Here is a 15,155-nt window from a genome sequence, read left to right on the forward strand (position 1 = left end):
GGGGGGGGGTGCCATCCCAGATCTCACCCTGTCTGAATAGATTCGAGCGGGTGGGAAAGCGCTGCTGGTAGAATTTGGAAGAGAGTGTCGGGATCTCCAGCTTAGCCACTTGCCCCCTCCGAGGAGGGCCCTGCGACGAGAAGGAGGGGGTTAAGTTTGGCTGAGGCGGAACATAGGTCCCCTCTATGAAGTAGGAGGGGTCGGCCACCTGTTGAGCACCTGTTGAGCATGGGGCAGGAGAGGGAGGGGGAAGAGAGGGAGAGGAGGGAAGAGGTCTGAAGAGAGCAAAGATTTGAAACAGTCATAATGGAACTTGAGACTGAAAATTGACATGAAAAGTATCGGATTTCGGGGACTATTTGAAGCTGTTTTTTTTGTTGTTGTTGTTTTTTAACCTTGACACCGCTCTGTCCTGTGGGGAAACTTGGCAACACGGAGAAAGCCCAAAGCCGGGTTTGGTGCACAGTTATGGGCTCCTCTCCTCCCTACCCCTAATCTGTTTCATACTTCTTCTCTGTCTCTCTCTAATGCTCAGCTCCAGGGCTTTCCTTCTAAGTTACCAAGCATACAGGTGCACAAAGGCCTCTCTTGAAACGGTTTTTGCACGTGTGTGTGTCTCAGGGTCTGGTATGGTCGCAGAGAATGGACTCTGCTTTCTCCTGGCTCCTGTAGCATTTTCCTTCCCCCCGCCCCCCAGAGGCTGGCGTTTGCAGGATATTTGACCACATCCCATTCACATCAGGTGACAAAAGCTGCCTGGTCAGCTTCCTCTAGCGCCCACGAGACCTTAGCGCCGGGCTTCCCGCATTCTGCCGCATCCCTTTGAGAGATGGAACCTTTAGAGGGACGGTAGCACCTTTGGCTGTGAAAAGACAGCCCCCACCCTCGACGTTTTGTTCTTTCTCTATAAAGCACGTGTCGTAAGACGCTAAGATGGGTCATAAATGACCTCAAAATGTGTTCAGTGTCCGTACATGGTTGGGCTGAGGGAAGAGTTTGTTCTGCATGATGCTGACCTTAGGGGTCTAGTTAGTGGCTTGGGAACGTGTTTCCCCAAACTGAGTGCGACTCTGTGCCTTGGGAGGGTGCAGCCTTCTGCACTGTGCAGTCTGGAGGAGGAGGAAAAGCCAAGCCTCGAGGGCGGAAGTGACTTAAGTTTCCATTCATTATTTTATGGTGTAATTCAGTATTCCCCTGGGATGAAGCTCTGAGGACAAAGTGGAAGATGTTAATAAAGACGGATTGTGTTGTTCTTTAATAGACCAGGGTTGCAGAGCGATTTTGCTCTCCGCAATCAAGTGGTTTTCTGGGTCAGTTTCTGTAATTGCTAGGAAGTCTGTGTTCTTTCCTGATTTCCAGAGCAGAGGAAGGTAAGGCACAGTGTGACTTGTCACGTCTTAACAAAAACATCCTTTCATCTGCTAATCCTGTTTTTACAGATGTAAGTAATGAACCAGCCCCTCACCCTCTCTCACAGGCCTGAGGGAAGACAGCCTCTCCAGGACGAATTCTGCAGCATTTTATGACTTTAAGAAGGTGGGGGGGGGGGGGGGTGCCCGGGTGGCTCAGTCTTTTAAGTGATGGCTCAGGTTATGATCGCACAGTTTGTGGGTTCGAGCCCCACATTGGGCTCTGTGCTGACAGCTCAGGGCCTGCTTGGGATTCTCTTTCTCTCTCTGTCTCTCCCTTGCTTTCTCATGCTCTCTTTCTCTCTCTCTCAAAATAAATAAACTTTAAAAAAGAAAAGAACTATCTCCCAGACACCTTTATGGTTTTCATTTCTACGATCAGTTATTCAGCTCTGGCTGGGGCAAGGTAAGAAAGAGAACAGAGAGGAGGACAGAGTGTATAATCTTCACCCTCTAGGAAGTTAGAATCCGTGTTGGTAACAGTGATTATGGAGCAGATGCTGGTGCTGCTGTTTGGAAGGCCAACGAGGCTCCCTTTGCAGGGACATTTGGGAGCAAGCCTTAGGCTCTTGCGTACGTTAGTGACTGAGCCCTCCTTCCCATACTTCTGCCGAAATTATCGGCCGCTACCATGTCACCCCCAACGAACCAGTGGATTTGTTAAAATGCATGTATTCCTGGTTCCTAGAAAGGTAACGTCGCTGGCCAGGACTTTTCCAAAAACCTGTCACGCCCTGCTCTAGGGACACATGCATGGAGCTAAGCACTGTACACGTGCCATTACTTTGGTCGATCATCAGTTTTACAGATGACGAATCCAGGACTCAGAGAAGCCAGGTGACCTGCCCAAAGTCACACCAGGGCTGGGGAGGGTGGGGTAGCCTTGGTGTTAGACCCCAGAGCTCAGAATCTCTCCTTCTCTGGGCCCCTTGGCTTCCCCTGGTGGTACCTTTGGCACCCCGGCCAGGCTGGAGTGGGAGACACAATTAGCTTTATTGTTAGTGAGTTCCAGCCACTGGACACATCCATAAAACGTCCCTGGGCTGCCCACGGAACCTATTCACCTTCCCCCTGGCTGTCCTTCACATGGGACATCATCGCGTGCCCTGTGACCCGACCAAGAACCAAGGGGGGTTTGCTCCTTGCTGAGTCGCAAACACACCGGGTGGAGTTGTTGCACAAGGGGAACTTTATTTGCATCAAGTAAGGAGAGCACGGGAATAACTTCCAAAGCCATGACTCCCCAAGGGTCAGGACGAATATTTAGATGGGGGAGCCTGCTTGGGGGAGGGCGGGTGTCGCTGTGCGCGGCTTCGCATGCGCCTTAAGGAAACATGCGTATCCATGCCCTGTATGTTATGTCAATGAGGCTTATGCGCCTCCTTGGGCGGAGACTTTATATTACAATGAGGTACTGATAGTTGTAGGTCATTTTAGAGGTCACTCCGGGGTCCACAGGTGCGAGTGGGGAGGGGTTAGGCTCAAACTGGTCAGGGTGGTTTTGGTTCCCATTTGCCTAAGAGAGAAGCTGGAAAGAAGAGTTTAAGGGAAAATGTGGAACAAAGGTCAGTGAGTACATGCAGGTGGCAGTAAACGTCAGGCATTGGGGTCTAGCTGGTGACACCCCTAGCTCAGCAGTGAAGGGGGGAGGGTGCTCCGCGTCAGTTGACCCGAGTACCTTCTGGCAGGGAGGGAGGGGGTGCACTTTTTTTCCGGGCTGGGTGGGGACCAGAGCGCCATCAACCCGAGTCCCCAAGGATTCTTCCATCTTTTCCACCTTCTCGGCTTTCACTTACCAGCTTATCCTCCCAAGGATAAGGCTACAAGATCATAGCCTCGGCAATGAGCATCACTTCCTCACACAAGGACGCTGCAGCGTTGTTAAAATGCAGGAAGGAAGCTGGTTAGCGGGTAAGGAAGGGGTGGAGGAGTTTTCCCTCGCCTGTGTCTCCTTCAATCTGGTTATAAAACCTTCCCAGAACCCCCACCCCCAGCCGACTTCCTTTGACCTCTCACTGGCTAGCACTTGGTCACATGACCGGCACTAGCCCATTAATTGGGGAAAAGGAGGGGGCTCCTTGTGATCGGCTTAGACCCGAGATTCTCAGCCCCCCCCTGAACAGTACATTCACCTGAGGAGCTTGATTGATTGATTGATTGATTTTCAAATGTTAGTACCTGAACTCCACTCCCAGATATTCTGATTTTACGGGTGTGGGGTGGGGTCCAGGCACTGGACTGTTTTATTTACTTATTTTTTTAATGTTTATTTATAGTTGAGACAGAAAGAGACAGATCGCGAGTTGGGGAGGGGCAGAGAGAGGGGGAGACACAGAATCTGAAGCAGGCTCCAGGCTCCGAGCCCGCAGCACGGAGCCCAACGCGGGGTTCAAACTCACAAACCAGGAGATCGCAACTTGAGGCAAAGTCAGATGCCCAACCGACGGAGCCACCCAGGGGCCCCGAGGCACTGGGGTGTTTTAAAAGCTCCCCAGGGGATTGTACTGTGCGGCCAAAGTTGAGAACCACGGTGGGACCTGGACTGGTCATGGGTCATCGCCCAGGCGGTGCTCTTGCCCCTGGAACAAGATCCAGACAGGGACTGAAAGGCTGTTGATGAGCAGAGAACTGTGGGCCACAGCAATTTAAGTAAAGGCACTTGGAGCTCTGAGGTTCCAAGAAGCTGGAGGGTGTTAACATGGAAAGGGAAAAACATCTTCAATTATTCATGGCCCCATTTATCACTCTCTCCCATTCCTTCGAATGCTTTGCTGTCTCTAGGTTCTTACTTAATGATCCGTCATTGTGCCCGCGATCCGGTGCTGTTCCAAACAGACCCATGCGCTGTCCTGTCCTTTTCAGCGTGTCTCCCTTTGATTTCTGCCCTTGGGAAGCCCCAAGATGTCATTCCTGTAGGCATTTAAGAGGCCTTGGTCTTAGGGTGCTTGGGTGGCTCAGTCGGTTAAGCGTCCAACTCTTGGTTTTGGCTGGGGTCATGATCTCACCGTTCCGAGTTCGAGTCCTCATTGGGCTGCCAGTGTGGAGCCTGCTTGGGATTCTCTCTCTCCCTCCCTCTCTATCCCTTCCCATGCACACACACACACACACACACTCTCTCTCTCTCTCAAAATAAATAAAAAAAAAGACACCCTGGTCTTTGTTCTTGACAAGATATAGATGGGCCCTTTGAATGAATTTAGAACAGGAGGTAAGCGCACTGTAAACTAATAACCCAATGATCAGAAAGCTTTCTAAGGACACTATCCAGACAGAAAAAGAAATGACCAGCCACCACCAAATCCCCAACAAAGCATTTTTTTTAAGATTTTTTTTTTTTTTTTTTTTTTTTTTTGAGAGAGAGGGAGATGGAGAGAGAGAGCACACGCTAGGGAGGGGAAGACAGGAAGTCAGAGCATCCGAAGCAGGTTCCTGCACCGGTAGCAGAGAGCCCAGTGTGGGGCTCCAACTCAAGAACGATGAGATCATGACCCCGGCCCACGTTGGATGCGTAACCAGCTGAGCCACCCAGGCACTGAAAAGTGAAACAGGTTTTTAAAACCCGTCCACATCCAAATCCTTAATGTCCCCTTGTGAGGTTAGTGCTGCCTCTGATCAAGACATTCTCCGAGCTCCCCTGTGGGTGGGGCTGCCTTCCCAAGCAGGACCCCCTCAGTTGATGGTGGATTTGGTGTTTAGGAAAAATCCAGACTCGTCAAGCGTGGCAGGTGAGGCAGGGGAGGAGGCTGCTCCTGCAAAGTGAGGTGTGGCCATAAGGTAGTAACCAAGTCATTTCTTGGCACATAGGAAAATCCATTTTTGTGTTAAGGTGCAGGAACCCAGGATTTTGAGCCTGGCCCTTCTGGTTACCTCTTTTTTTTAAATGTTTATTTATTTTTGGGAGAGTCGGGGGGGGGGGGGGGTGGCAGAGGATCCAAAGTGGGCAGAGAGCCGATGCGGGGCTTCAACTCACGAACTGTGAGATCATGACCTGAGCTCAAAACCGAGAATCAGATGCTTAACCGATTGAGCCACCCGGGCACCCCTCTCCTGGTTACTTCTTTTTTTTTTTTTTTTTAAATTTTAATGTTCATTTTTGAGAGAGAGGGGTGGGGGCAGAGAGGGAGGGAGACAGAATCTGAAGCAGGCTCCAGGCTCTGAGCTGTCAGCACAGAACCTGACACGGGGTTCAAACTCACAAACCGTGAGATCATGACCTGAGCCGAAGTCGGACGATTAATCTACTAAGCCACCCAGGTGCTCCCTGGTTATTTCTTGACTGACCTTGGGCAAGTCCCTAAACCTTTTTTGGCTTTAGTGTTCTTACCAGTAAGAAGAGGAGGTCAAGAGGATTTTCAGGGCTTCTTGGAGCTGAGGGGAGGCGACATTTATTGTGTGCCTAGTTTGTGCACTGTTACATGCTTAATGCGTGTTGTCTGAGTGTGTCTTCACCTCAGCTTTATGAAGTACACAGTATCCCCATTTTTGGATGGTGAAACCAGCTCAGAGAGGTTGGGTAATTGTCAAGGATAACACAGCCGGAGGATTGCAATCAGGTGCTCTCTATCTTGAAACTAGCATCTAAAATTATTTTAGAAATAACATAAGCACACGGTGGAGAAAGAGCTTAAAACTTAAAATAACCCGCCAGTCTTACTTCCCAGAAGCAACCACATGTGTTTCCTAGAAGACAGACATGTCTTGGGGTATCTGTCTAGAAACGTTTTATGTGAAATCAAACATAGCCTTTGCGGACTAGTTCAGTCTTCTTATTTTTATTTCCTTAAAACATTTCTAATTGAGAGATAATTGACATAGGACACCGTGTTAGTTTCAGGTGAACGACATACTGATTCAATATTCGCGTACATCGTGAAGTGATCACAGTCTAGTTAACGTCTGCCTCCGCTTGTAGTTAATTTGTTTTCTTCTGATGAGAACTTTTAAGATGTACTCTCTCACCAACTTTCAAGGGTACCATACTGCATGTCCACGACTTATTTATTTCATACCTGGAAGTTTGTGCGTTTTGACCCCTTTCGCCCATTTCGCCTGCCTGGCTCTGGAAAGTACCAACCTGGTCTCTCTCTGAGTGTGTTTGTTTTTTGGATTCCCCACATAAGTAAGATCATACAGTATTTGTCTTTTTTCCATCTGACTTATTTCATAAGCATGATGTTCTCAAGGGCCATCCATATTCTCGCAAATGACGAGATTCCCTTGTGGTTTGTGGCTGAATAATCCTCCATCGTGTATATCTAAGCCGTAGTTTCTTTATCCATTCCTCTATTGTAAATAATGCCGCAGTGAACACGGAGGTGCAGGTATCTTTTTGAGTTAGTGTTTTTGTTTCCTCTGGAGAAATACCCAGAAGCAGACTTCCCCGATCATGTGGCGGTTGTGGGTTTACCTTTTTCAAGGAACTGCCATACTGATTTCCGTAGTGGCTGCACCAATTTCCATGCTATCATGCATTTTTGCTTCCATCTGCTTAAGTCCAGAAACATGATGGCTCTGATGAGAGTAATCAAGAACGTGAGTCTGAAGAAGAGGGTGGAGAGAAGTCACAAGTTCCAGATTCTAAATCGCTATTTTGGGCAAGTCCTCAAAGTCCGGCGCTGGACAGAACCCCCCCCCCCCCACCCGGGGAATTCATCGGCTGCTGTACATTCTCTCTCCGCCAGCCCCTGGCCACCAGCCTAGGGCACGGATGTCACCTGTGTTTTGGAGAGTCTCAGTAGTGATTGCATTTAATAAATATGAGGGCGGGGCCCCTGGGTGGCTCAGTCAGTTAAGTGTCTGACTTCGGCTTAAGTCTTGATCCCGTGGTTCGTGGGTTCGAGCTCCACGTCCGGCTCTGTGCGGACAGCTCAGAGCCTGGCGCCTGCTTCGGATTCTGTGTCTCCCTCTCTCTCTGCCCCTCCCACACTCACATGCACACTCGCTCACTCTCTCTCAAAAAATAAACATTTAAAAAGTTTTCAAAAATAAATACAAAGCCATATTTTTCTTTCCATAGGCTATTTAGGGACATTTTTAGGAACTCTTTCAGTATCTCTGTGCTGGGGAAAAGACGGGAGGGGAGGTTGCTTTTCATTCTGAAAGCTGGGTTTTTAAAAAATGTTGACTGTTTCGAGACTAAAATTGTATATGCTTTCAGGAATTTGAAAGTCTGAGAATACCGGCTGCTGATGGTTGCCATTATGTTCTTACAAAATTATTTTCTGTTTTTCTGTGGAATGTTCCAGCAGCTATCAGTGTCATAACGTACTGCTGAGTTCATGCGCTTATCCTTTAGAGGATCAGTAACGTTTAGGGAAAGATTTATGGGCTTAAGCAAGACACTTAGTACCAGCTCGCTGTAATAAGTTTTTACCTATTGAGATTAAACTTCACGCTTCTTTAGCTTTTGTTTAGGGGTTTTTCTGGTGATCTTTTACGAAGAATCTTTTCTAAGGCACTGTTCTCTTACCTTTTTTGTGCCAGTGTTTCAGAAAATCGCGAACTGGATTCCTCTGCTTCCACTAATCCAGTTGTGACAAAATCTAATGTGTGAGGTATGATACAAAGGGTACAGGAAGCGGGGCACCTGGATGGCTCAGGTCATGATCTCACGGTTTGGTTCACGAGATCCAGCCCCTCACTGGGCTTGTGCTGTCAGCGTGGAGCCCGCTTTGGATGCGCTGTCCCCACCTCTCTCTCTGCCCGTCCCCTGCGTGCACGCTCTCTCTCTCTCAAAAATAAATTAAAAACTAATAAAGGTTACAGAACTAAAATAATGAAACTTGTTAAAACATTACAGGAGTGTACTTTAACATATTTCATGAGTTCCCAGTCCCAGCGTGACATTGCTGCGTTTTTTCATGTTTATTTGGGGGAGACAGAGAGAGGCAGAGAAAGAGGGAGAGAGAGAATCCCAAGCAGGCTCTGTGCTGTCAGCGCACAACCTGACGCGGGGCTCGATCTCGTGAACTGTGAGATCGTGACCTGAGCTGAAATCAAGAGTTGGGACGCTTAACTGACTCAGCCACCCAGGCGCCCATCATTGCTACATTTGGAATCGTGCGTAAGCGTTAAGTATGTGTCTAAGAAAAACGCTACAGTAGGATGGCTTTACAGGTGACCTTGCGTAGCAAAGGGTGCACGCTTTTTACATTTTGAGAGGTAAAGTTCTTTGAAGTTGCTCTAGTGTTCACTCCCAGGGTTTCTGGGAGTGTCTGTTTCCCAGACTTTCAACAGCGTGGATTTTCCCTAATTTTTTCATCTTGGCTACCCCCCAGAGCCCGGGCTCTCTCTGATCCCACAGCGCCTCTCAGACCGTAAATAATTGCCTGCGTGTCCAGTTGTGGTGACCAGGATGCCCCGACGAAATCGCCTTCTTAGCCTTCTGGACTCCACAGGTATTTGGCAGGTGTCGTTCCCGTGATCCCTTCTGAAGGACTGGGTACGCTGTGAAATCAAAATGATCGTCTTTATATAAAACCAGGCAGACACGCGACCGCCGGCTTAGGACTGGCCTTGTGGTGCTGTTGCAGTGGGTTCTACCTATTGACTTTGAACTTCCACTATTTCGGGACGCTATCACTGGGGGGATTTGGCTGATTTTAAATAAGGTTTAACCCGTTGTGCATGGTCTCGGGGCTCCTGAGAGCCCTCTTTGTTGTCTGGGGCCGCGGGAGGGCACAAATGCCCCTTTGCAGTTGTTGAGGAAGGATTCAGAGGGTTTTCAGAGAAGTTTTTTTCAGTCTGGGCAGAGATTTTCTTCCCATGAATACAAATGTCATATAAATAGTCCGAGCGATGCTTTTAAAAAACATTTAGAAGCAGCTGGCTTAAAATTCCTCAGTATGCCTTTTCTCGGGCTGCTGGCAGCATGAACAGCCCGGAGAAGACCAGAAACTGAAAAACACACAACTGGTCTTTTATGGATCTGAGTTCCAGCTGAACAAAGTGACTTAGAAATGAACCTCTCTCCAGGCACCTGGGTGGCTCAGTCGGTTAAGTATCGGGCTCTCAATTTTGGCTCAGGCCATTGTCTTGTGGTTTGTGAGTTCGAGCCCTGCGTGGAGCGTGCTTAGGATTCTCTCTCCCTCTCTCCCTGCCCCTTCCCCACTCTCTCTAAATAAAGTTTGAAAAAAATTTTTTTTTAATTTTTTATTTATTTTTGAGACCGAGAGAGACAGAGCATGAGCGGGGGAGGGGCAGAGAGAGAGGGAGACACAGAATCCGAAGCGGGCTCCAGGCTCCGAGCTGTCAGCACAGAGCCCGACACGGGGCTCGAACTCACAAACCGTGAGATCGTGACCTGAGCCGAAGTCGGATGCCCAACCGACTGAGCCACCCAGGCGCCCCTAAATAAACATTTTTTTAAAGTAAAGAGAAAAGAAATGAACTTCTCTCTTTTTCTTTCTCTCTCTCTCTCTCTCCCTCCCTCTCTCTCCCTCTCTCTCAGAGGTCTCCTGGCTCGTCATTCTCTTGCTTTGTAGTGGAACTGAAGGAATTAGCTCTATTGAGAGAAACATTTCTGCCTAGGTGCGGTATAGAGTAAGAACAGTAAGGACTAAGAAATAGCCCTGGCCCAAGTTCAAGAACATGGGGAAGTGGAGAACCCTTTGGGAGCCGAACAGGAAGCAGTTTCAATTGGAGAAAAGTTGCAGAGCTCAGGGATGTCTTCATGAGAATTGGAACACTTCAGCTTTGCTCCCTGCCTACCCCCCCACCTCCGCCCCCGGCCCCGCAGGCACCACGCCAGCATCCGGGTGTGACAGCTTCTGCAGCTGCCCTTGTTCACATTAAAGACCGTCGTGCTGGATGCTGATAGTGGATATTTCTCAGTGAGGGGGTTAAGGGGCTGTGAAGGGCGACCACCACGTCTGACTTCAAGGATGACCACCGCGTTCAGAGTGAACAGACTGCCCTCCCCTGAAATCAACATGAGTAGCAAGGAGCTTTGCTGTAGGGCGACATTCTGGAAACAGCCACTGAGGCAGAACGTGTGTTTGTGCGTGCAATGGAAGCCCTTTCTATTAAGCCTTTCTTTGGGACAGCAGTGCTAAAAGGAGCCCCAGAAGGCACCGGGCGAGCCGTGAGGACGCAGGGCAGTCCCTGGGCCCTGCTGGCCAGATGCCTCAAATCCGGCTGGAAATGAGATTGTCTAGAAGGCCAGCTTGGAGACATTCATATGGTGTGATTAATGTCATTTGGTCGTGGCAACCAGCAGGCCGGAAGCAGAGGAACCAGCCTACCTGGAAAGTCAGAAACGGAACATGACAGAAACGTTTAAGGTGTAGGGAGCAGGTAGGGGCTCGGGACCGTGAGTTCTTTTGTAAAGGTGGTAAACTGAGGGAAGTCGGGAGCAGGTGCCAGCGTGAACTTGGGAGGAGGCCAACCGAAGCAGTTTTTACATACCAGACAGATCAGGTGAGCTACAGGGAGAAAGACCCCAGAGCTTTTGAGGTCACTCTCCCCATGGCTGAGACCAGACTTTACGAGAAAGGACTCGTCACCGTTTCAGAGAGATCATGGGAACAGTAAGCCAAAACTACTAAAATCAAGAGTGTTTTAAAAATAGGACTTCCTTTCAGACAGCCTAGAGCTGGCATATGTGAAATGTACGGATTTTAGAAGCAATGAAAGTAGACGGCCCTTTCTTGCTCCAATGAAGGATATCACCAACATGGATGTAATAAAGGAAAATAATACATTTTTTCAGGTTCTGCAAACAATAAGAAAGGTTACCCTTTGTTGTCTTTCTGTGCCCTCTCCCCGCCCCCACTCACCCACCCCACCCCCAGCTAGGGATGGCACAGGGGACTGTCTCGCAAAAAAGGAGGTGGTTGGCTGAAAAAAAACCCACACAAGCACACCCTCCCAAAGATAACAGCATTCCCAGCACTACTGAATTCCTTTTACATTTCTTTTCTTTCCTTTTTATTTCCCAACGAAGGGAAAGAGAAATCGTTTTGAACTCAGGAAAAATTCACATCCTGCTCCTAAATATGGCAATTTCCGACAGTCCTACGGGCCCAGGGGAAGAGTGGTTTCCCCACGCCAACACCCTGTGCCAACGTGAACCTGCTCTTGGCCATGGGGCCATTTTATCCCCCACTGAACTCTGGACAGGGTTAGATCCGGGTAGAGCTGACACGGTGCCTCACTCTACAGGAAGAGATGGGCACGGACGCCGTATACTGGCTAGACATCCTAACCTGTGAACCCTAAAGTTGATCGGGGGGGGGGGGCACCCCAGGGACCCCCTCCCCCACCTGCAGCTAACTCCACGGACCAGTAGCCCCTGTGGGGGCCAAAGGGCTGCCTGACAGATCCAAGCTCCCTCACTTCCTAGCGACACCAACCCGAGCCGCCCCCCACTTGGTAGATGACAAACATGTGCAGGTGGGCGATCAAATCTATGTTCTAAGATCCTGACTCCGTTCCTTTACTTGAGTCGGGAACAACTTTACTCACAAAAGCAATTATGTATGCCAATTAAAACTAGACCTCGGAGCAGCTCAATGAAAGGAAAAAAACAAAAGCCAATTTAGGCAGACTTGGCGGCTTCCAAGTTTTATAAATACTGGTTTGGAGCACATTTTATTCATTTTGTTCTCAAGCGAGCTCAGAAACTTGGGACATTTTTCTCTGGGGGTGGGCATGATAAAACTAAAAACATGCCATTATTTGATCCCATTCTATTGGGGAAGTATAATGGCATTTAATTTGGGCTCCGGTTGGGGCGCCTGGGTGGCGCAGTCGGTTAAGTGTCCGACTTCAGCCAGGTCACGATCTCGCGGTCCGGGAGTTCGAGCCCCGCGTCGGGCTCTGGGCTGATGGCTCGGAGCCTGGAGCCTGTTTCCGATTCTGTGTCTCCCTCTCTCTCTGCCCCTCCCCCGTTCATGCTCTGTCTCTCTCTGTCCCAAAAATAAATAAACGTTGAAAAAAAATTAAAAAAAAAAAATAATTTGGGCTCCGGCTGACTCTGGAGCTTGACCAAATGACTCGCATGGGTTGAGGTTTTCCTTGGAATTCTGGAGTGGAGAGGGGAGTCCTTTTCTCGAACCGTGAGCAGGGAGGGGGGCGGGGGGGCAGTTCAGCTCCTGGAGGGCTGCCAGCAAGTGGCTTCTCCCCTAGTTTCTCCCCCTACTCCCTAGGCACGCGTTTTTGTTTGTGTGTTTTTTTTTAATTTATTAATTTATTTTTTATTTACAAAAATTTTTCGGGGGGCGCCTGGGTGGCTCAGTGAGTTAAGTGTCTGATTTCGGCTCAGGTCATGATCTCATGGTCCGTGAGTTCGAGCCCCGCGTCGGGCTCTGTGCTGACAGCTCAGAGCCTTGGAGCCTGTTTCAGATTCTGTGTCTCCCGCTCTCTGCCCCTTCCCCGCTTGTGCTCTGTCTCAAAAATAAACATTAAAAAAATTAAAAACAAATAAAAATAGAAAATAAATTTTTTTTTTAAACATTTGTTTATTTTTGAGAGACAGAACACGAGCGGGGGAGGGGCAGAGAGAGAGGGAGACACAGAATGGGAAGCAGGCTCCAGGCTCAGAGCTGTCAGCACAGAGCCCAGTGCCGGACTTGAACTCACGAAGGGTGAGATCAGGACCTGAGCCCAAGTCCAATGATTAACCCACTGCCCCACCCAGGCACCCCTGTGGGTTTGTTTTGTTTTTTTTTTTTTAATTCAGTCCCTGTTTTCAACTTAAGTGAGAGTTGCTTCAAGGATTAAATCCCACTAGTGCAAATATAGTGGCAACACCCCTCCCCCCTCCGCCCTGCCACTTGATTTGTCAGACGGAAAGTCTGGAAATAATTTATAACGTTTATGCTATTTAAGTACATTTCTAGCTATTTGGGGGGTGCGGTTGTATTAGCAAACTAAATGTTTCCTATTACATTTCGCTTTAGAGTCACAGTGAGGGAATGCTTGCCCTTTCACATTTCTGGGGTTTCAAGTATTATTTTAACATCATCCCCAAGCATCTTCCTTAAAAAAAAAAAAAAATCTTAATGGCCCTATTGTCGTAAACACTGTCAGTCATTTCCGTTTTCCTTAGCGCCGCATTTCACCCATTGGGCGTTAAAACAGGAGGGTTAAGAAAACTTAAAAAAACGGGTTGACGGATAATGTCAGGAACGCCGTCCACGGAGGGTGAGGCCGGGCTGGGATGTTGGGAGAAGACCCCACGAGCACCCGTGGCCACTGAAAAGGAGCCTAACGCCCGTCCTCAGCCCATCTGCCCTGGAGGGGATCCAGGAGGAAGGCTGTTACAATGGGCTGGAAAGTAATTCACCCGTGATAGCGGGGCCCTGCTGAATACCCGGAAATCTCAGCCCCCCCCCCCCCCCCCAGCCCAAGCACCACGTCGTCGCACCGACTCATAGCATCTGGGAAGCAGCTTTCGGGGTGATCAAGCCGGGGTGCCTCACCTGGCACAACTGTGTGGGCCGGGACACGTGCGTACCTCCGGAGGCGAAAGGAAGAAACACTTGGAAAAGGGCGTGGGGGGGGGGAGGGGGCGGCGATCTACAAATGCAGTGGGAGGGGGAAGTGAGCTGTCCCGTGCCCCTGGGGGGGGGGGGCGTACCTGACTCCAGCCGGGCCAAGAAGGCCACCGAGAGCGGCAGGGCTGCAAGTTCATTTGGTGTGGCCGTTCTGTCGTCAAACTTGAAAGCCAGCAGGAAGTTGATTTTCCCCCCTCCCCCATGCCAGCTTCGAAGGTTGGCCGAAGTGTGATTAAAATGCTAAGCGTGTGCCTCCCTGAGTTATTCTACCGGAGGGCAGGGAGCCTCGGCCAAGCCAACTGCACGCAATCGCAGTGAGGCTCCGTTCGGCTGCTCATTTAAATAATCAGGGAAACTGCCGCACAGGAGGGAAAATACACGCAACTCTTGGGAGTATGACTTTGAATCTGTAAGTAAGCGATCGTTTCTTTAAATACATTTTTTAAGTTTATTTATTTCTTTTAAGACACGGAGAGGGAGAGTGCGCACAAGCAGGGCAGGGCCAGAGAGAGGGGACAGAGGATCTGAAGTGCTGACCGCAGAGTCCCATGGGGGGACTCAAACGCATCAACCCCCACGACCTGAGCTGAAGTCGGATGCTTAAACCAACTGAGCCACCCAGGCGCCCCAACAATCCTTTTCCTAAAAGCGCAAGGTGGGGGCGCCTGAGTGGCTCAGTCAAGCCTGACTTCGGTTCAGGTCATGATCTCTCAGTTTGTGGGTTTGAGCCCCAGGTAGGGCTCTGTCCTGAGAACTCAGAGCCTGGATCCTGCTTCGAATTCGGTGTCTCCTTCTCTCTCTGCCCCTCCCCCACTCGCAGTCTGTCTCAAAAATGTTTAAAACATTTTTAAAGAAGTAAAAGTGCAAGCAAATTTGTGAATTGAGCATGAAGGAAAGACTTCACACTTAAAGGCCACATTTTCTTTTTTTTTTTTTTTTTTTTTAATTTTTTTTCAACGTTTCTTTATTTTTGGGACAGGGAGAGACAGAGCATGAACGGGGGAGGGGCAGAGAGAGAGGGAGACAGAGAATCGGAAACAGGCTCCAGGCTCTGAGCCATCAGCCCAGAGTCCGACGCGGGGCTCGAACTCACGGACCGCAAGATCGTGACCTGGCTGAAGTCGGACGCTTAACCGACTGCGCCACCCAGGCGCCCCATGGCCACATTTTCTTAAAACAACCCTTTTCCACATGCTTCACAAAACAGTAATGTACTGAAATCTCTATACTTCTGGAAATTAGTTGCACT

General features: G+C 49.3%; 1 protein-coding gene and 2 long non-coding RNA genes across 5 annotated transcripts in view; 1 reads left to right on the forward strand and 2 right to left on the reverse strand.

The window, feature by feature from the left end:
• Positions 1-11,149, forward strand: part of CHST7 (carbohydrate sulfotransferase 7) — a 13,036-nt gene extending 1,887 nt beyond the window's left edge. The window contains exon 2 of one of the 3 annotated variants that reach the window (XM_040468725.1): positions 9,859-11,149. The gene's annotated coding sequence lies outside the window, so the exon portion shown is untranslated. Of the gene's footprint in view, positions 1-6,902; positions 7,197-9,858 lie in introns of those variants that run through there. The other 2 variants (XM_040468724.1, XM_040468726.1) reach the window with 2 other exon arrangements.
• LOC121025928 (uncharacterized) lies at positions 2,581-3,460 on the reverse strand. Its single transcript, XR_005788199.1, has 2 exons — positions 3,206-3,460; positions 2,581-2,937 (listed from the first exon to the last, which is right to left on the reverse strand). It is a non-coding gene; the product is annotated as an uncharacterized LOC121025928 (long non-coding RNA).
• LOC121025929 (uncharacterized) lies at positions 8,515-14,168 on the reverse strand. The gene is made up of 2 exons (XR_005788200.1): positions 13,990-14,168; positions 8,515-8,855 (listed from the first exon to the last, which is right to left on the reverse strand). It is a non-coding gene; the product is annotated as an uncharacterized LOC121025929 (long non-coding RNA).
• Between the last annotated feature and the right edge of the window lie 987 nt (positions 14,169-15,155).

The sequence above is a fragment of the Herpailurus yagouaroundi genome, unplaced genomic scaffold (assembly GCF_014898765.1).
Source record: "Herpailurus yagouaroundi ecotype Mexico unplaced genomic scaffold, PumYag 67793, whole genome shotgun sequence".
Classification (NCBI taxonomy): domain Eukaryota; kingdom Metazoa; phylum Chordata; class Mammalia; order Carnivora; family Felidae; genus Herpailurus; species Herpailurus yagouaroundi.